Raw genomic sequence first — 21,569 nt, forward strand, 5'->3', positions numbered from 1 at the left:
TCATCAAACAGATAGTCACGCCCCAAACTTAAATTAAAATTAAATCACTAAATAAATAAATTATTCATTACTGATTTTAGAAATACAATTTTTTTTTATTAGTTTGATTTATTCTTTTTCCCTTTTAATCTTACAAAAATGAAAATGTAGTTTGTCAGTGGAACAAATGCATTGGTATCCACTCTAATTAGAGAGCTCATAATAGACTTAATGGTTTAAAATGACTGAACAACAGACAAGCTCATCAAACACACAGTAACCCATCAAAACTGAGTTTCTGAATAATTATAATAACCATGAGATCAATTAGCTGTAGAGTTTTTTTAATTTTATTTAATTTTATCCCAAACAGCAGCTGCTGTTAAGGACAATCAAGGACCGCATAAACGTTCTTCATATTTTGTCCCTTGAGCTTGAGCCCCTGAGGCAGGGTGAAGAGTTCACGCACAAAGTCCTTCATTTTTAATACAGTCCAACTGTAGAAACCCCGGCAGGCAGAGTGACATCAACATCTGCAAAGCTCCTGCAGGGACACGACTGCCCGCTGGCATGTGAGAGGCTCTTAAAGAAAGGGTGAATGGATGAATTTAAAAACGGTGACATTTGGGTCTTCTGAACATCTCTCTTTTGAAGATTTGTGATATGCGTGTCTCTCTCTCAGGGGAAGTGTGGCCTGTCAGGCCTGTCCTGCTATTGTGTCAGTGTATATGAGGAGAAAAGTGATAAAGTGTCTTTTGTGTGTCTGCGGCTCTGTGTCAATCTCTCTATGGCAGTGACCCTTGGCTGGCCTCCCCTGCGCAGATGTGGCAGGTATACGTGCATTACCTGCAAAGGATGGACCTGAGCTGTGTGTGTGGCACTCTGAGCTGGCATTCGCTGGTTCTGCACGGCACACAAGCCATTCGCAGGGTCAAGTGCTACACGTCGCATCTCCTCGAGCTTCAGGTACGCATTGTGGGGTCAAAGGAAAACACACTGATCGGGGTAAGCAAGCTCTGATGGGGGATTATATGACCTTTTTTCCTGTAATGAGAGAATGATGAAAAATAATAAGATGGTAAGTAAGAAGACTAGGTTATAGGTATTTTATTTCTAAATGTGTTTTATTCAAGGGCTTTAAATATGATTTCAAATTTTCACTAATTAATTGCATATTTTCTGTGATTTATTCACAATTAATCACACCTAAAATTTCACATTTTTGTATATTTATGTAAAGTACCACTGTAGACATAGCTAATTAAAAAATATACAATTAAAAATTAAAAACATAAATATATTTGCAGATTAAATCCCCAAATGTATGTATATTAGTAAAGTTTAAATAATTTAGAAATTTTAATAATTCTATTATTAAATAATTGGATTTTACCCATCCAAGCCAGTATCTGAAGATTATATGTAATAAAATGTATTCAATAATAATTATAACCATGCAAAATTCAATTTTAAAGACATAATGTTTTAGCGTTTATTAATCCTACATTACAAGTCATCATATATATATATATATATTAAACAGTCTAATAGCAGAAATTAATATAGTATTTTTCCCATCCATCAGTGGTTTTACAGGAGATGGATTTCGAGATGCCATTACTCTGAGAAGGTTTTTACCATGCCTATTTGTTCAGCCTCTTTAACCTATATATTTGCTGATTATCTGTTACTTGCCAAACCAAGGGACTGCAAGGCATATAGTCAAGTATGAAAATATGTAGTTTTGCATTCCAGAAAAAATTGTAAATAACAGTGGAGTCAGATACAGTTAAAGTTATGTCAAGTACATTGTGGGGATGAAAACAATAAAACTCTTTTGGCTGCAGCAGTATCATTAACTTGCAGGGTTCAGTACACTGCAGCAAAGAAAGCAGAGCTTTAATGCAAATTCATACAGAAAATGAATAAATACTGAAACGTGGATTATACGAGCAGCATAAATCTCAAAATGGGTATTTCCTGTTATCCGAAATATGCAAGCAGAGCAAATACAGCAGCTCCCATGTCAACAGTGCGCTGTGTGTTGGTAGAGACCTTACTGTTGGTTTAATTGGCCGTGTGCTAATGTTGTACAGCAGGTGGCAAGAAAGATGATGAGGCAAAGTAGCTATACATTATGAGCTTCAGGTGCAGCCTCGTGTTTTCTGAAGTTCTGCAGAGGAGGGTTTCTCTGAAGTTGCTTTTTTCTGTGTGGGTTTTCTGTTTTGTGTGCTTGATCCCAGAAGCTCTGTGATCATAAGATTTGTGTGTTCCAGGTGAAGTTTTAGCTCTTCCTGCTCAGGGAGTTCAGAATGTCTGTGTGGGCCTGAGGGCTCTGCGCCCTGGAAGCCGTTTCTTTTACCTCAATGTAGTCGACGTGGACACTCGGCAGCTAGTTGCCTCCTGGCTGCTGTGCATCACATGCAGACAGCCTGTAATCTCCAAGGTGAGTAAGCAAAGTGCATCAATAGGTGCAACAATAGAGTGCAACAGTAGGGTTCTGACTTGTTACTATAACACAAACCTTTCTATACCTATTTACAAGACCTCATCATCGCCTAGATAGCCTTTGGGACAAGACCACAGGAACCAGATGAGTCCTCTGCACAATCTGACTTTGTTGCAACCTAGAATTACACTGCTGGTTTCGTCTGGCCAGAGGAGAACGACACTATTTTCCTGTTTAATCCAGTAAAGCTGCTTTGACACAAATAAGCATTGTAAAAAGCGCTATATAAATAATGGTGAACTGACTTGACTACTGTTCAAGAGTTTTTAGGATCAGTAAGATTTGTTTTATTTACTTTGAATGCTTTTATTCTGTAAGGACATATTCAATTGATTTTAAAAAGTAAAAAAAAAACTTTATCTTAAATAAATATTGTTCCTTTTAACTTTCTATTCATCAAAGAATCCTAAAAAATAGCAGTTGGTATGACCGTTTCCACAAAAAAAAAAAATAGTGGCTGATGAAAAATCAGCTTTGCCTTCACAGGAGTAAATGACATATTATAATATATGCAGATAGAAAATGGTTGTTTTAAATTGTAGTATTATTTCACAATATTACTATTTAATGCTTTTCTTTTGTGGGGGGCATTTCAAAATGAATACAAAATTTGAATGACTCCAAACTTTTGAATGGTACTGTATACAGTATGTAAATGATAATTAATATTATTGAGAAATGATTGTTTGTTATAACAAATTTAAATGTATTTATATTTCTGTAGTTCAGACAGCAGAGCATAGCACTAGCAATGCCAAGGCCAAGGGAAAGCATTGAAAGCATGAAAATCAGTTTGGATAAAAGCGTCAACCAAATGCATGAATTAAATCTAAATATGTGACGTGATAGATAGCTCATAGTTCTGACATCAACCAAAATTTTAAGATAAATATCTTTGGATGGATGGATAAATAGACTTAATATATTTATATACTTTATGTACATAACAAGTAAGATAGATAGATAGATAGATAGATAGATAGATAGATAGATAGATAGATAGATAGATAGATAGATAGATAGATAGATAGATAGATAGATTATTATTATATTATAAAGTATAATTATAATTCACATTTATTTTATTTTTTATATACTGTGCATTTAGATGTGTCTGTGAGTACATAACTACTTGATCATGTCATTTATCTTCCTCTTGCAGAGTGCTCTCTTCTAGCAACTATCCAGTGGGTGTCAATATAGTGTCCGATAAAATGGGTTTACTTTTAGTAATGATTAGACAGCAACAAAACTGACAATTTTTTGCCATAAGTGTGATGTGATGCATAGTCCAGAGTGACCGTTTTTCTCAGCTTATGTAGATTTTTAGCAGAGCAATGGCAAGAACTGAATGGGTCTTTAAATTTCATGTGGTGCATGAAGTCAGTGCCAGTGATTTAAACCTGACATTTTTACTTCAGTTATTTTACAGTACGACTCTCGGCTTGTGCTTTAATCTCCCCAGGCGTTTGAAATCAGCGTTCCTGTAGATGGAGGGACGGGCAGCAATAAGAAAATCAGTTTCACAAACCCCTACTCGTCCTCTAGAGTATTCAATCTGCGCACAGATCGCCCAGACCTGCTTCAGTTTAAAGAGGAACAATTTCAGGTGAGAGGACCCAAAGCTAATTCTTGCTCTATCAACAGATCTCAGACGTTGTCAGGAGGCCTTGCTGTTTAACGCTGAAGAAGAACCATATTTTTAAAGCCCCATTCAACGGAAAGGTGTCTAGAGCCCAGAGGAGAAGGATCTTGACATGCCTCTGTCTAGGAATCAATTTCTGTCCGTCTAAACTGTCATTTTTAGACACGTCTCACAGTATGTGAAGTTCTCAGTATATTGGAGAACTCAATTTGTGCCCGGGCTCCTCTCGCAATGCCGGTCCCCTGAGGAAACAATAAAGCTGCAGTCCAAAAAAATGGGACAAATAGAAAGAGATTCTCACAGTTGGGCTGGGAACGCCAATATGAGGGCTCTCACTCTTCTCACCTTGAGGGCTCGGAATGATGCGTGTAGGTCTTACAGCTCTACATTAGACTTCAATTAAAAGCTGTTAATTGATTAGGTGATCGATACACTTGGCTATTACTCCAGATGGAGACAGAGAACATTAGTTAGCCACAGGGACAGAGTGTCTCGGATATATTACTGTGGCTTTAGGGGTCACAAAGTAATTTTTCCTGGTCATCATTTTGCACAGAAATGGTGTAAAACAGAACGGGGTAAAATGTTAATTTCATCATTCAGTGCCCTCATCGATCGCTGTATGGTTTAGTGAGTTTCACATCCCATATCTGGGCAATAAATAGCGAAACAATGTAAAATATGCAAGTGACAGTATTGAACACAACGGATTAATGATACCTCAGTGTCAAATAAAAGCATTGAAGCTCATAAAGAAAGGAAATGGCCTGTTCCATTTTCTTGCTAGTCAACACAGCTTCAATTATCTTCTCTCACACTGGATTTATGACGTCTATATTTTGGAAAAATGCAGCTAGAGATGTTGTTTTTTTCCCCTCTTTGAGAAATAACAACTGTATCATTTTAAAATAGGCGCAGAGCCAAAAGACAATGGAAGAATCGATGTGTGTGCTTTTGAGGAGATTATGAACTAAATCCTCAACTGTGTTCCATATGTCTTAGTCAGCCATTAGAGATAATGTATAAAGACAAAGAGAGAGCAATTTCTCTCATCTGCCTCTAAACACTGGAGTGCAATTTCTGTTACAACAGAGCTCCAGAATAGGAATTTAATCGTATGACAACAGGAGATTTGCAGTATAGTCGTATGGACCACTTTTCTGTTTTTTTGGTGCTTTTGTATAATTTTTGAAACTAACTGCATGGGGGGGAAAATGAAAAAAGTACAGTTGTCTTTGTGTTCCATGGAGAAAGAAAGTGATACAGGTTTTGAACAACAAGAGGGTGAGTAAATTTTAAACAGAAGTTTAAAATGTAGGTGAATATTTCTTTTAATGATTCTTTTAAAAACAATGATTTTGCAATCAGAAAATAAAATGAGTATTGATCGTACTGCATTTTATTATGGGATTCTGGCCACGTTGACTGAAAAATGCAGACATTATAGAACCGGCTTTGTTATTGTTAATTAAAACTTAATGAAAATTGATTAAACATCATTTTTGGTATTGAAATAATGCTTTAAAATAAAATATATGTATTTGATGAAAATAAATGTAATATATACTGTACTATTAGAGGAAAAACAAATGAAAATTAGAAGTGCTGCACTGAAATAAGTTTAAGTATGATAATTACTTAAACATAAAAATAAAGCTAAATAGTATTTCAAAAAAATAATAAAAATGACAAAAGCACACAAATAAATTAAAACTTGTTTACTAAAACTAAAATTAAAAATGTGTGTGTGTGTATATATATATTAGCTGCTCGCATTAAATTCAAGGCATTAATGTTTGCCTACAGAACCACCACTGGCTCTGCACCCCTTTACCTAAAGTCATTACTTCAGACTTATATGCCCTCTAGAAGCTTGCGTTCTTCGAGTGAACGACGCATTATTGTACCATCCCAAAGATGCACAAAAACACTTTCACGGACTTTTTCATTAACTGTTCCCATCTGGTGGAATCTTAACTTGACCCTCTAACTCTAGCACTCTCTATTCTAATTTTATTTTATCTATATGTCTTTTCATAAAAAAAAAAAAAAAAAAAAAAAAAAAAAAAAAATTAATAATAATAATAATTATCTGTACTGCGTTAGGCTAACCAAGACTTGTAATAGCACTTGCACGTTGTCGCTCTTTTGTTGGTTTTGATTGCTTCTTATGTCCTCATTTGTAAGTTGCTTTGAATAAAAGCGTCTGCTAAATGACTAAATAAATAAATAAATATTAGTGAAGTGAAGTGAAGTGACATACTTCCAAGTATGGTGACCCATACTCGGAATTCGTGCTCTGCATTTAACCCATCCATCGTGCACACACACAGCAGTGAACACACACACACCCGGAGCAGTGGGCAGCATTTATGCTGCAGCGCCCGGGGAGCAGTTGGGGTTCGGTGCCTTGCTCAAGGGCACCTCGGTCGTGGTATTGAGGGTGGAGAGAGCGCTGGACATTCACTCCCCCCACCTACAATCCCTGCCGGCCCGAGACTCGAACCCGCAACCTTTGGATTACGAGTTCGACTCTCTAACCATTAGGCCACGACTTCCACGACTTCCCCCTTAGTGCTGTCAAACTATTAATTCCGATTAATCAGATCCAAAATAAAAATGTTTGTTTACATAAAATGTGTGTGTGTATTGTGTATATTTTGTATGTATATATAAATATAAATATATTAATACTGTATAGAGGTTATGGCTGAAAACTGTTTATTTATTGTTTTATTCCTAAACTTTCTCTAGTTTCCTAGATTTGGAAATAGAAAAACAGTTTTCATTCAGAACTAGTTATACACAAATAAAATGTTTGACCTGATTCTTCATTTTAATATTCCTGCACTTTCAGTGTGTGCATATGTACAAAAAACATATCTATTAATTTGTGTGTGTGTGTGTGTTTTAGATTGGGGGAGGAGAGCTCTACACCATCAGCCTGCGCTTTGCTCCGAGTCAGAACCCTGGCATGGAAGAGATTCTCATCTTTATCAATGACAAACAGGATAAGAACGAGGACACTTACTGTGTTAGGGTTCAGTACAGATAACACAACACAATCACCCTGCATTACAGCTGCTGCTTTTGGCCACAAACAGACCTTCAACCAGCAGATCGATGTGGATTTACTCGCATCATGCACATGTATTTTTGCTTATACAGTGTGATAAGTTGATCCAAATAGGATGATATGTATTGAAAAACAGACCAAACATACTCTCTATATAAATGCAGACAGTAAGTAAGGTTAACTCCATCCAGCTCATTGAATACACGGAGTAAAGCGTCTCTCACGTGCGCTGGAGTAAAGCTACCCTGCAGTGCTGCAGGCTGAAACCGAGAAGAGCTTCTGATGCTCATATCGGCGCTCTTGATGTGTGTGTTTATCATTACGCAGAATCCCTGCTGTGATGTGTCATTAGCAGCGGAGAGTGGATGGCCACTTGCCCAGGACTTCAGTTCTAGATCTTCAAACAGTGAGACGTGTTTGTATGGCCAGTCATTTTGTTTCATTAAGTGTTCAGAGTGTTACGTTTGCGCTCACTGACAATAGAGTGCTTAATTTGGGGGAAGAAAATGGTCATCCTTCATTCTTTTTACTGTATTTTTTGTACTAGCATCAATAAAAAAGTCTTTGATTTGTATGATTCGTTGTATCAATGATGACATGCTGTGCTTTGTGTTTGCATGAACAGTATGTGTGTTTTCAGTAGCTCTGAAGGGTTTCCATTAACATCTGTGAACTAATCTCCTGGCTCCTATTAGAGCTACAGCTGTCTGAGTCTGACAACAACCAAATAACCTGCCAGCTAACCAGTCCAGAGATGGAAGAAAATAAGAAAGGAGCATAAAAGACAATGTACAGGAAATAAAGTCTGAGACCGCTTTGAAAATCTAGAAATTTTTATAATCTGATTTGAAAACTGAATGATGTCCAAAAAAATTGGATAAAATGATTCATAAATCAATAATCAAACTAAAAAGCATTTCAATTGACACATTTTAAACTAAGCTGTCATTTAGTAAGATATCCTTTCTTTTTCTTTCTTTCTTTTAATAAGTAATTATTACTTTTATTTAGCAATGATGTATTAAAATTGTAAAAAGTAAAGACATTTACGTTACAAAAGATTTCTATTTCAAATAAATGCTGTGCTTTTGAGCTTTCTGTACACCAAAGGATCCTGAAATAATGTATTAAGAAAATTATTTATTTTGTATTTTTTTAACTTTGATATTAAGAAATGTTATTTGAGAACCAAATCAAAATATTAGAATGATTTCTGAGGGATCTTGTGACACTGAAGTCTGGAGTAAATAACTGCCAAAAATTCAGCTTTGTCATCACTGGAATAAATTACATTTTAAAATAAAAACAGCTATTTTAAATTGTAATAATATTTCACAATATTACTGTTTTTATTGTATTTTTTAGATGAATGCAGCCTTGGTGGACCTAAGAGACTTCATTAAAACATTAAAAAAATCCTACCCACCCAAAACTTTTGACCGGTATTGTATATGTCTTAGAAATTTAAAGAAATAGGGTAATTAGGTTGAATTTTACTTTATTTGTATTGGCGTAAAATAGAGGTAACAGGGTTGCATGCAAAAGTTTTATGAAAGTCAGGCAGCTTGAGTGCTGCTCTCATTAAAACAAATGGGGGATGAACCAAATAATACATTTGGATAATTTTTCAATTCATTTCATTCCACTTTTTCACTCCAATGGTTATGCTGATAATCTCATTTGTAATGAAAAATATATGAAATTAGATAAATGCTAGACAGAAACATTTTCACAAGAGCTTTCAAACTTTTAGAGCCCACTATATGAGTGTAGAAGTGCGATGAGTTCTTCTCAGGACTACTGGTGCTGAGGTTTTCTATTTTCTATGTTTATATCCCAGTATCTTGCTCTTACATTTCCCCCAGAAATCCACAACGGCAGAACAAACATCAGCGATCACTCCCGAGGCCTTTGAATGCTTCCTAAAGACCGTGCACTTACCTTGGCACTCCCACTCAAACACTTCACAGCTAATTTCAATACTGGTGAAGTGCATTGTGGGATTTCCCTCTCGGATGTTGTTCAGAAAGGCCTGCGCTGTCCACAGACTGTTCACACGCTGTAGAGGGTTTTTTCCCCCCAGCGTCTATGCATTTTTCCTCTGACACGCACACTCAGAAACACAGTCTCTGCAGAGACAGCGCCTTGATGTTGTTAGGTGCTTCTCGGAGAGCTGTGCTGCCGCGTGCGTGCGAGCAGAAGGAGTAGGAAACTATCAAAGACCCAATGAAAATGTATCATCTTCCTCCGAGGTGCGTCACGAGGGCTTAACCGGATCGTGTGTACATAAATCTGAGCGCTGGTGTGAAATAGTGTATTTTTGGTGGGTGAGAATGAGAGATGATTTAAAAGTGCGAGTTCGAGAAGACTTGAGCGGAGGGAGGGAGCGAGGTTGATGGAGAGGTGTTGAGACGGAGGTTAAAGGGAGCAGCTCTCTGGTAGATCGTAGAAACTCTCCGTCTCTCTCTCTCTGGTAGAGAATAGATTATCTCAGCAGCAGTTAACGCAGTGGTGTCTTAATGAGCAGATCTGGGTGAACATATGGAGCGTGTTTGTAACACGCATCAATTTCCTCCCGTCGTCATCACCTCGTTTCTCTTTCTCGTGATTGTTACTGGCCTGTAGAGGGCAGCCTTTACCATGACGGAAGAGAGAGCGTGAAAGAGTGGAAAGCAATACAACAGAGTGCCTGGAAACCACAGATCTGATGGTGGGTGTGTGTGTGTGTCCAAATAACAGCTCCTGTCTTTTCTATGACACATGCTGTCCCTCACTCTCTTTTTCATTTGGGCTCTCTGAGGTTTCAGCTGTCTCTGGGCTTTGGAGAGCCTTTGTAGCTTTAGATCTGTTTTATTTTGATTCAGGTTCAGTACATTCAAGGATATATTGTGGCTCGGGCTGAAGGGATCATTGCCCGGGGATAGCGACTGCCTCGGGCCTCACTTCCTGCAAATGCAAATATTACAATTTATTGTTATTGTTTGTTTTTTGATGGGGTTTTTTTGGTGGTGGTGGGGGTGGGGGGAGTAATTACTCACCCTCATGTCATTCCAAACCTGTAAGACCTTCGTTCATCTTCGGAACACAAATGAAGATATTTTTGATGAAATCCGAGAGCTTTCAGAGGAGAAGAATTGTTGATTAAAGTCGTTATTTTTGTTTTCGGTTATACTTTGTTGGTGTTATATTTCTCAATTTAACGTTTGATCAAAAGCATTTTACTGCTGTGAAAGGTAACAACACAAATTCAATTTTCGTTCCACTGCAAAACTTAAATGTGTAATTCACTCTGTTTCTAAACTGAATAACCCATCTGAGTACTTTACCTTGAAAATATTGGAAATATGACAAAAACATGTAGGTAACTGATTTTTTTCAGGTGGTATCAGGAGGTGAATTTTCTCAAAACCCCATTTTCTCAATGCATCAGTAAAATGTGGAGTAATAGTTCACCCTGAGAAAAGTCTTGTCCAGAAGAGCGCTCGTTAAATGATTTTTAGAGACTGCAGTCTGACTTTCTCATTTATTTAGTTCTTTTTTTAAATCCACAACACCATTAATATATATATATTTGTGCTCCATTTATTTTTGTGTTGATTATATTTTTCAGTATTTTGGTCTTGGTTTATCCATTTAGAGGGCTTGAGAGAAGAGGAAAGGACCTACAAAGTAAATTCTGGATGGTCTATTGAGCTTGCTAGAGGTAAAAAGAGCACCGCTTTGATGCGGAGATGGGTCAGAATTAAACTATGTCTGGTCACACATATCTCCTGATGATGACAGGCAGGTCACAGCAGAGATTCATCCAAGTCACAGCAAGTCTATACTTTTAGGAAGTGTTTTTTTTTTTTTAATTTAAAGGCCAACGGTCCTTTAAATTCAGCTGTAGGAAGTGTGTTTAAGTTTTGACACTTTTAAATGGAATATTACATCATATCGTCTAAGCCAGGCTTTCGTGTGTTTAAGGCCTTAGAACTAAGTATATGAATAATTTAAAAGGATCAACACCAAATGAAATACCTTGAAAATATTCCTCTATGTTCGAGTTAAGTACAAATCCGATTTGCGCATTCATATCTTTAGAAAAGTTTCTGGCCTTGGTGATTTTCCTCCTAAAGCTTCACACAGCTATATTGTAGATGATGTGTACAAAAGAAAAACTATGTTAAATACAATGTCTCAGTCTCTTTTTATTCTTTCCCAGCAGTGTCATTTCTGTCACGGAGACTCCTGCACAAAGGCAGAAACGGATCAGAATTCCTATTGTAAAGATGCTGATGTCACCACTCCTCAGATGATCTGTGTGCATTTTGTTTGTTTGCTCTCTTTGAGAAGCACTCAGATAATTACATGATAATTGCAAGTAAGTGCATGATAGAAAGAGCATTTAGCAAATAAGAAAGTCGCAACATCATAAACAGGCAACAACACTGTGCCTTTTGGAAATGTACTCTAATTCACCTATAATCAAATAAGTCTGGGCTCAGACGGAGATGAGACCGCCATATAGTCCTAATTACAGCTCATAGCACTAATTACAGTGAGTAGTTACCACTCCTTGACTGTAGTGAGACTTTCATTTGCATTTCAATGATGATATTACCAAACCTTTGTTTTGCACATTCTTGTATTCGTTGAACGTATCAGTGTTGTCTTGGCACTTCGGACCATATGGAAGCCTGTTTCAGCCTTAGAGTGAAAATAAACCTGTCAGATGAAGTTTAAAATAAAAAATCTAAAGACAATTAGATCTGAAGTCACAATATAAAGTCACAGCTGCCCTTTTTGTTTTGCATAATTGTTACTTTAAAGCTCACAATGTGAAGTTGAAAGTATGAAAAAGTTAAGAGATATGAAGTGGCAATTAGCTTTTTGTTTGCTCTGCGGTGGAAATGGCATCTATCGAGTGCAAATTAGTCCTTAAAATAAAGTGTGACCGAACTTGTGTATTATTTGAGCTGTAAAACTGTTTAATTACACATTTACAGTCAGGGTTTATGGCATTCCATTGTCATATAAACAAAGTTGTAAAATTGGATATAACTTTACACAGAAAATGTTAGTGATTTTTTTTAAACATCATGTTAACAGTGAGTATTTTAATGTTTATGAATTGCCCTCATTCACTTCCAGTTAAAGTGCCTCACAGATTTTTGCTTTTTAAAAGAAGTGAAAATGAATTTTTGTGCTAGTAAACTTCATGCCACAAATGCAGTTGATTGATTTTAACTTCTACTGAACCCCAAATATTCATTTATTTCAACATAAATGTTCCTTAGTTTGAAACTTCTCAGTCTCTGCACTTTTTCATTTCTATACGGAGGCTTTCTGGTTATTCAGCTTTAGGTGTTTGCCAAAGGTTTATGCTGAATCTTAAACATACTGAGCTTCATAAGAGGCATAAGAAATATCTTTAATTAGGCCTCTGTTATAATCAGGCTCAAGCCTAATTAGAGCAGTGCTGGTATTCCATTACTTCAAGCAATGGGCCTGAGGCATAGTCTACATATTAGCTTGAACAAAAGAGCATTCAGCGAGCACGCAATAATGAGTAGGATTGTTTATATATATCTACAGCTGACAGTGCTGTCTCCTTTAACAATAGACATATGCACTGGAATGATACTTTTGTGATAACTGAATATCTCTGACTGCCCAAGAGCAAATTGTAATTCTCATTTATTTTCAGGCACAATTTTGTTCGAGAGAGTGCGATTGGAAGATGTTTATACTGAAATATGTTCTAGTTGTGTGAATCATTGCAGTGGCGCAGAATACACTAGAATAAAAATGTTTGCTTAGGTTAAAAACAGTGTTAAAAATATTTACTCATTAGTAAGGTCAATTTTAAATGGTTTAGTTCTCCATTAGAAGGTTCGTGGCCCACAAATATGAGTGAGAGGATCCTCATATCTACCCACTCAGAAACGCATTTGTTCATTTTGTTCCATCTCTCTGGGCCACATCAGCAGTGAGCAGCTCTCTAGATCAGATTCTGGTGCGCAGTGAAAGCCTGTTTGATCTTTAGCTGATCATTAAATGAAATCTCTGCATGATGTTTCCATCTATGTTTAGTTAGATATTATGACCTCAAACCCCCTTCAGGGTTTTTCCCCTGCATTCCCCAGCCTCCGGCATTCCAGTGCTCATTTCCAACAAACTACCAAAGATAGAAACTCCTAGTTAGGTTTTAATTACAAGATCTTTGTTTTTAGAAACAATTGATCCACTCAAGACAAAATGCCCTTTTATGCTAATAATACTTGGCTAGTGTGTTACCGAGACTATTCATTGATTCTGACAGGCAGGAGTTCAGAAGGAAAGTCAGGGGAAATGAAAAAGAAAAGAAAAGTCTGTAAAGCTAAGGTTGAAGGCTCAAATCTCTAGGGAGCATTGCAGTTTAGCTAGCATTTAATTGTGTTACTCATACACATACTGCAACTCTGCATCTCTTTATAGTTTCCTGTAGCTTAGGTTACGGGAACATGTAGCATTTTTGGTCAGTGACGTTGTAGGATTCCAATAAAAATACAATGTACAAAAGTCTGAGACCACTCTGAAATAGAAATTTGAACATTTTGAAAATAAAGTTAGGATTCTAGGATTCTTGCCATTCTGAGTATAGAAGTTTATAAATATAGTTTATAACATGCTAGGAAAATCAGACTTGTAAGATATAAACTTGCAATTGCAAGAAAAAATTTTCATTGTGAGACAAAAAATTGCAATTACCATTTTTATTTTTATTTAATGGCAAAAAAACAAATAAAACCATATAGTGAGATGTAAATTCAGAGTTCAGAAAATATCAGAATTGCATTGTATAAATGCAGAATTACAAGGTGTAAACTCAGAATTGGGGGAAAAAAGTTAAAATTCTGAGTTTATATCTTGCAATTCTGAGTTGATAACTCATAACCCACACACACACACACACACACACACACAGTTGGGAAGTTTATCTCTTGTAATTCAGAGTTTATGTCACAATAATATTTTATTTGTTTTTCTAATCAGAATTGTGAGGAAAAAGTCTAGATTGTGAGATAAAACACAACTGCCTCTATATTTTCTATTCCGAGGCAGAAACTGGCTTTCATACATTTTTGTGTATGCCTCTGCATATATATATATATATATATTTTCAGGGCAGAAGCAAAAATAGGCAATAAATGGAAGGATTTGGAACAAAAGCATTAATTTATTCATCCTCTTAGCCTGTAAATGAATCCTGTTATGGAAGAGCAAATGTTTTATTTGAAAGGCCAATCCAAATGAAAGCACTCATAAACTTAAATACATTTTGCATTGTCTTTTCATCTCTGGAAAGAGAAAATGAATGTATAAGACTGAAAAAGAAAGGTATACATGGATGAGTGAGTTATTGTCTATTAAGTGAACCAGTAGAACAAAATGAATTTTAATTGACTACTCAATGTAATATGTTTTTACAGTTTTTAAGGAAGTAATTTCTCTGTGTTTCTCTCTCTCTGATTAAATCAGGGGCTGTTGAGAGCTGGACAGCAGAGATTTGCTGCGTTTCATTATGAATGCTGTGTATTGGACGCACGGATGGGGAAAATGAAGTGGGCGAGTGGGTGTAAGTGTAAGCGCTGGCGACTGTGGGTGCAAACTGTCTGTTTGTGCATTATTCCAGTATAATTACAGCTCCACTCCTTTCATGTTTGCTCTATGTTTGATTATTATACAGATGCACTGCGTGTTTCTCCTGACCCTGATGCACACAAACACTTTTGAAGAAAACAGCATTCATCCACCACAGCAACCAAGCTGAAGTCAAAAATCTGTTTTAATTAGTGATGGGTCATTCATGAACGATTTGTTCAATGTGTTTGTCACGTGACGAATGACTGAAAAACACAGGAGGTGAACTTTTTCTTTGACAACATTAGATTGAGCATGTGAATGTGTACAGGGAATCTGGCTATTGAAAATATAACACATCAACTCTATTCAAAGGAACAAAATTATATTTTGCTGAACGAGAAAGAGTCAGCTGAAAGAGTGAGTCAGTAAAATGATCTAATCTTTCTATCGATGGTTGTAATGTATTTATATAGATTCAATCTGACAATTGTTACCAGACACATTTTGTTAGACAGTGACCATATCGCTCTAAGTTTTTATTATATAAATATATATTTATACAGTATAAGACTATGTTTTTGTAATCACACACGCTAATTAGAAAAACACCAATAAGTACTTTATTGGTGGCTAAGAAGTGCTTGCATAGCCACTCTGACCTGTTAGAAAGCGCTGCCATGCAGAACAGAAGCAAGCGAGGCTTACATTTTCTTCACAATAGATATATAGCTTTCTTTTAAAGTGTATGTTTTTTGAGTAATGAGTCATGCTTTGCAGTGCTGTGGGCCTCAGGTGTAATTATCTCTCCAAACATGGATGCTAAAAGGCAGCTTTGCTGTAAACAGCCAGAATAATCAGGACATGAGACATCAGTGTTACCCTGTGGATGATGACAGAGCTCTGTCTGTCAGCAGATAGACACAGGACACAGAGGTAAGTGCAATACAATCACATCTAGGGGCTTATCAGATTATGAATGTCCCTTTTCCTTTTCCAGGGGATCCGGAGGTAACAGTGGAGCGTGGAGACGGTGGAGAACTGGAGCGGCAGAGAACGGGAATAGGAACACTGGCGCAACTGGTAAGTAGACAAAAGGTAAGTGGGTCAGGTTAGTCAACATGGAAAGTTTGAGACCAGACAGTGAGTGAACGGGAGGAGTGCAGGGATATCGTGCTGCTGATTAGTGCTGACAGGTGGCAGTGATCAGAAATCAGGGGATTGGGATCTGGTGAGTGCCGTTAGTGGAGACTGCGGTGACTGGTGACTCTCTGACACTGTCTGCTGACAGATATTATTTACTCCCTCTCTGTTTGTTGAGAAAATTCTCAATAAATTATTCATTATTATTAATTTTAAATTATTAATCACTAGAATGAATCACATTAAATAATATAATTAATTGAATTTATTTTTTTTATTTAAATATTTTAAATGTAGTTTAATGGTGGCCAAAATTATTAGAGCACTAGTATTTTCACCAGCTAAAAAATGGTTTTAAATCAAGTATTTCTATCTTTTGCTGTAGTCTGTAGTTTACATTTCCAAACATTTATTTGGCATTAATTGTAATAATCCAGTGAGATTTTGACAGCAGGCAGTGCTCCACATGTAACCGGTTCTACTTCGCCTCGCTCCGAGCGGGATTTGAACCGCGGTCTCCGGCGCGGGCAGGCGGGCGCCGCGTCGGAGACCGCGGTTCGAATCCCCCTTAATCTCCCTTCTTTGAGATTAAGGGAGTGAGGTTTACACGCACCAGCACACTTGCCTGCGTCTGTTACACTCACCCCCCCTAAACCTTCCGTCCGGGTCAACGGCACCAATGTGACCGGTTCTACTTCGCCTCGCTCTGAGCGGGATTCGAACCGCTGTCTCCGGCGCAGGAGGCGGGCGCTCTAACAAGGAGGCTAAAGGCCACGGCCTCTAGCGTCAGTCGCCTCTTTTTGAGATCAGGGGAGTGAGGTTAAGTCAAACTCTGCACACATGCTATCATGCTACACCTCGTTTTCTCCTCCGAGAGACAGAAAAAAGCTTTTTCCAGCACTTCTCTTTCTTCACATTTTGGTGTCCTGACAGTAATTGCGTAATCACTGATAAAAGGCTGCAGCACTTATTTTTGCAGAGCAAAGACGGGGCAAGTTTTATCGTCCCCTTTGGATTTCAAAGTTGCTCTGTGAGCATAATGAAATCTGACAGATATTTCTCAGCACTGCTCTGACACTGTTCTACATGGAAATAATTCCAGAACAATCAGATTTGTCCGACCCTTCATGCTCTCTCCCAGGACGCCCTAATACACGGCTTTTCACTTTCCTCTCTTTAACACAAGACTCGCCAGCATGTGTGTGTGTGTGTGTGTGTGTGTGCATGTATGTGTGTGCGTGTGTGTGTGTGTATGTATGTGTGTGTCTGGAGGCAGTGGAGGAGGGGGGAGGGGACCCGTGGCTGTCATATGTTTAAGTGGTGCTGTTTTTAATCATCGTTTAGACTAGTGTAATTAAGGAAGCATATGGATGTACACCTGCTCTGGAGCTCTGAGTCACAGCTCTGCATAAAGATCCTTCACTCTCCCACAGGTCTTCACTTAAGACTCGCTTAATGCTGACGCAAACATGACGTGCAATTTACAAACACCTTTTTTAAACGGATGACATAAATGACACGATTCCAACATTAGAAGGCAAGGAAAAAATCTTATAATCCTAATTTACTCAAATTCTAGGAAATCTTGTGCAGAGAGGAAGTGCTGACGCTCCATTTTAAATTCAGATGTCAGAGGCAGGCATGTTTTTTACCAAGCAGACCAAACTATACAAATAATAGTCATATCTGACTCCCAAGTAATAGTTATGAAGCATATAGTTCAGGCTCTAAAATCTGACTGGATGAGTCATTATATTGGTTTCAGAATATTGCTTGGCAACTATAAACACTCTTAATGAGCAGTAACTCTTATTTAATATTTGTATTTATTTATTTAACTTTATTTAGTTATTATTTCAGAACTTTATTTAACTTAATTCAGAATATTGCAGAATGGGATCTCCAGATGTTGCGAATGTCACTGCGTGATTTGTTTCTTGAGCGGTGCCTCATTTGACGCATGCCGAGAAGACACAGATGTGTACAAAAAGCCTTTGAAATGAGTTTGATTCTGTGCATCAGATAATTTTTTTTTTGCTTTTAATCATAAACGAGTAATATTTGACTCCACTAATGGACTACATTGATCAATAGTTGTTTTTTGAATGAAAGTTGGACTTTTAAATAATTCATTTGGGAGATATTCTCCTTTTTGTAGTTTATGTGCTTGCAGTTATTACAAACACAAGTTAATTGAGGGGCTCTATGTAGTTCTACATAGCAAAGCTGACACTAAGAGACAAATAAAGTGAATTGAATGGCTTTCAAACGATGTTGCACAGAAAATAAAAAAATAAAATAAAAAAACGAGATGTGTGCAATAGATTAGCAGTTTATTAGGCTGAAGCCATATTGTTCTTCGAACGTGTGTTTGATAGATAGAGCATGTGGCTTTGGTTGTACACTGAAATATTTCCCACATTCACATACTGTTCCATTTTGAATATGGAGCCCCCCCCCACACACACACACACCACAGTGAGACTTTGTTATAAAAATGCGTGCTTTTGACATCACAGCCTGAGGATGTGACCACAGTAAATCAAATAAAGCTTTATAATCCAGTGTGTGAAGAGGCTGAGCTTAGAGCTGAGGAGAGGAAACCGGATCCTGAGCGCATTAATTCACCATCTCGGCTCTGATGAAATCATATGACTGCAGGCAGGGAGCGTTATTTTGCGACAGGAAGTCATAGATGTCATTGGCGCAGCTTGCGTGTCAGTTTATTTATTCAGGTCTGGTCTCGCTGTGGCAGATGCGTGCTGTTTTAATTAGGACAAATGCCACCTAACAGAACCTCCGTTGGAGAGGAACTACAACGTGACGTTGTTACAGCGGCTGATATGAATCAGGCGACACACACACACATACAGCCGTGCAGTGCGGTGTGTGTATGTGATCTGCGCTTTGTATTGCTACCGATCTGGATGGCACTGATAAAACTAAGCCCACGATTCTCGTTTAAGCTGCAGTCCCAGGCCTGCTAAAGAGCCGCAGGTATTCCGAGGGCACAAGCGCTCCGGGCCCCATGGTGTCCTGAGTCTCAACTGAAGAATGCTGATCTGTGATCAGCTTTCTCATGCATGTATAATCCTATTAAACAGGAAATGAAAAACACAAGCTGATCTAAGACCAGTTATCACACACAACCCCAAAGCATTCAGTCTGCATAATTACCAATAATGGTTCTAACAATATCTAGGACTAATTAAGCAGATAATGTTTATCAGAATGAAAGGTGAGGTCAATCATAATCTCAGAATAGATCCTACTGTAAAGCAATTAGCAGATCAACTTAAAGACTGATTCTAATTAAGAATTTACATTATATTTTCGATGTTTGTAAATTACTATCAATATATAATGTATTTTTAGTTTTATATGTATTAATATAATAATAATCTTATTTCTAGCATGTTAGTACACTCAAAAAAATATTAAGCCTTTTTATTTATTTGTTAAGCAATTTAATTAATAGTAAAATTCCCACACAATAGTAAAATTCCCATCACATTTAACTGAATAATCCTTACGTATTTCAAATGAATAATTGAACAATCCTTAATCAGTTATTCAGTTAAAACATGTAAGGATTATACAATTCAATTTGATGGAATCTTACTATTAATTAAATTGCATAAATCTTAAAACAAAATTAAAAAAATAAAACCTTAATGTTTTTAGTGTGTATAGTATATTAATGGAAAAAAATACAATTGTAATACATATAAAGCACAAAAGTATTTGTATGTATTTTTATTTTATTTTATACGTATTAATATAATACATATAATAACATATTCATAAAAAGTAAAAAAATAAAATAAAACCTAAATAAAAAGTTAAATAAAAACACCTAATAACACTGTTAATTGTAATATTTCACAAATTTTACAATAAATATCTATTTTTCAATCATCAGTTTGGACATAATTTTAATATCATTATATATTTCTTCAGTCATGACAGTCTAAAAAGTTCACAGAACAGTTCTAAAAAATCCAATCCAGACCACCTGATGGAAAGACCCTCAGGAGAGCTATATCTTTCCTGGCTCGAGCTCATCAAAATGAACCACATAGGCACCACAAAGGGCATTTTTCATCGCGTGTGTTCCTGAAATTCGCCAGTGGAGGTATTTAATCAATTAAAAGTCTGAGTTTAATGAATTCTGCGCTAGAAACCGCAAATCGTGCTGGTAGCAGTGGAAACAGGTGCAGCGGAGTTTTCACACATTCAGAGCTTGTGACAGACTTCAAAGTCTGACAGAGCATTTTAAGATCTCATCTGAAGAGTTTGACTTAAGGAAGTTTTAATGGTGCAATTTGGGATCCAAATGAGAGGGGCGCTTATAATACAAACTCAAAACTGACAAATGAAGGGAGAGAGTATGTTAGTGGTTGTATGCAAGACAAAATTTGCAAGAGAAAGCATGGCCTTGCAGAAAACAAGATAACATTTTTTTAATATTAAAAGAAAAATGAAAAAGTATAACAGCTTAGAGCGGAACAATAAATCAACCTGAGACAGATTTAGCGACATGTAGTATTAGACTGAATGTGATGTGACAAACTGAATGCAATTTTCGCTTTAATTTCTCAAATGAAGGAAGCTGATGTGAATCTGCAATGTTGAAATAAACAAAAGCGGAGAAGTAAATTAATCCCACTTAAACTAAGCATGCTGGTTTGTTTCCTAAATGTTTTACAGTTCTTTTCTTGCCGAGCACACTGTTTAACTGGGTTATGAAACATCTCTTTTGAGGGATTAGCTGCAATACATAAGGAAATGTAAATCTGCTCAGTGCTTTTCATGATATTTAAGGGATAATAAAAATTCTGTCATCATTTACTCACTCTCATGTTGTTCCAAACCATATGGCTTTCTTTCTTGGGTAGAACACAAAAGAAGTTTAGCAGAATGTCTAAACTGTTCTTTTCAAAACGATGAAAGAGAATGTTAACCACTTTCATTCTATGGAAAAAAGTAGCTCAACAATAGCTCCTTTAGAAAGAAAGTCGATTTGGAAATATATGAGGGTGAGTAAATGATCAAACAATTTTCATTTTCCCTTTAATGGTGAGATGTGGACAGAAAAGACAATCAACCTGTTATTTTCCGTGCTGTTCTCCCTGCCTTTGTCTCTGAAGTCAGCTATACCGCTGATTACTTCATCGATATCTTTCTTGCTATTCATTCTTGATGTTAATCATTATCATTCCTCTGCCTATAATGACAGAATCCATAGAGAGCCACACCCAAGGCTGAAAACACAAAGTTTCGCTCTCACTCTCTCTTTGAGAATAAGCTTCACATGTAGATCTGACCAAAAATGAAAATTCTGTCCTCGTTTACTTGCCCTCGTGTTGTTCCAAACCTGCATAACTTTAATACTTCCATGAAACACAAAAGAAGATATTGACAGCAGAAAGTCCATGCTCTTTTAAATGGTTGTCAAGCAGTGATTTAAAATTTCAGTATATTCCTCCTCACACAAAACTATCATCTATCATTTTGTAATATAGCACATAAGTCATAGATCACATTTATGATGCTTTTATGCTGCCTTTTTGGAGCTTGACAGGTGCACATCTAGCATTGTATAGAAGAAA

General features: G+C 36.8%; 1 protein-coding gene and 1 pseudogene across 2 annotated transcripts in view; one reads left to right on the forward strand and one right to left on the reverse strand.

Moving 5' to 3' along the window:
* Positions 1-7,188, forward strand: part of LOC306849102 (nephrocystin-4-like) — a 179,726-nt pseudogene extending 172,538 nt beyond the window's left edge. Inside the window, exons 26-30 of the transcript in view lie at positions 774-945; positions 2,128-2,137; positions 2,256-2,425; positions 3,954-4,097; positions 7,048-7,188. The product of the transcript in view is annotated as a nephrocystin-4-like (transcript). The remainder of the gene's footprint in view (positions 1-773; positions 946-2,127; positions 2,138-2,255; positions 2,426-3,953; positions 4,098-7,047) is intronic.
* Positions 1-21,569, reverse strand: part of LOC306849709 (uncharacterized protein) — a 919,849-nt gene that overhangs the window by 421,622 nt on the left and 476,658 nt on the right. The window lies entirely within an intron of this gene.

Source organism: Barbus barbus (assembly GCF_936440315.1).
Source record: "Barbus barbus genome assembly, chromosome: 29".
Taxonomy (NCBI): domain Eukaryota; kingdom Metazoa; phylum Chordata; class Actinopteri; order Cypriniformes; family Cyprinidae; genus Barbus; species Barbus barbus.